Source organism: Meles meles, chromosome 16 (assembly GCF_922984935.1).
Source record: "Meles meles chromosome 16, mMelMel3.1 paternal haplotype, whole genome shotgun sequence".
Lineage (NCBI taxonomy): Eukaryota > Metazoa > Chordata > Mammalia > Carnivora > Mustelidae > Meles > Meles meles.
Window position 1 is genome coordinate 15,043,555 of NC_060081.1, and position 786 is coordinate 15,044,340.

A 786-nucleotide genomic window follows, 5' to 3' on the forward strand; every position below is an offset into this window, starting at 1 on the left:
ATCTGCATATCACATTAACTGCTGCGTGGAGAGACTTCTCGAGTCCCACCCAGGGTTTGAATCACTGCGTGTCCTTCCCTGGCAGCACAGAGCAGATGGAGAAAAAGAAGTGCCATTTGTTGTAAAATCTGTAAACGAGGCACATTGAGAGAAAACTTTGAGAGCTTTTGCTTTCATTAAGAATTCTTTCAAGCTCTAGCGTTAGGATTTTCATACTCATTTTGGAATAAATGGGAGAACAATGCAGGGAGTTCAAGCCACTGCATTTTCCAAGCCAGCTGGCTCTGCACGGCAGCAACAGAGCCTGACCTGGCACCAGGAGAGCCTGAGCAGTTAAACAGAATGCCTGTTTCCATACCCAGCCAGGGTAAGCCAGACTCGCCTGCCCCTCGCAATCACTTGGGGATTTTTTTTTTTAATTGGACATGTTTTTCCTATCAGAGTTGCTGAGGCCAGGCCAAGGAAGCTGTGGTTTTGTTTTACTTGTCACGCCAGATTCCCCAGAAGATTCTGGAGCTTGGGATTGTTGCTAAATCAGACATTGTGTGAAAGAGGATTCACAGAAGGTTTCTTATTTTAATTGTCATTATTGTAGCCCCAACTGTGTGATACACCATTTACTGGGCAGAGGTGAACAGAGCTGAGAAGTTTGGGAGCGTCCAGACATCACAGAATGAGCAGAGACCTGGAGGGAACTTTTCTAATCTTAAGCTGGGCAGAGCAGTTTGGGGGTACCCAAAAGCCCTGGGGTTCAGAATTCTCTCATCTTGTTATTTGCTCATGTCT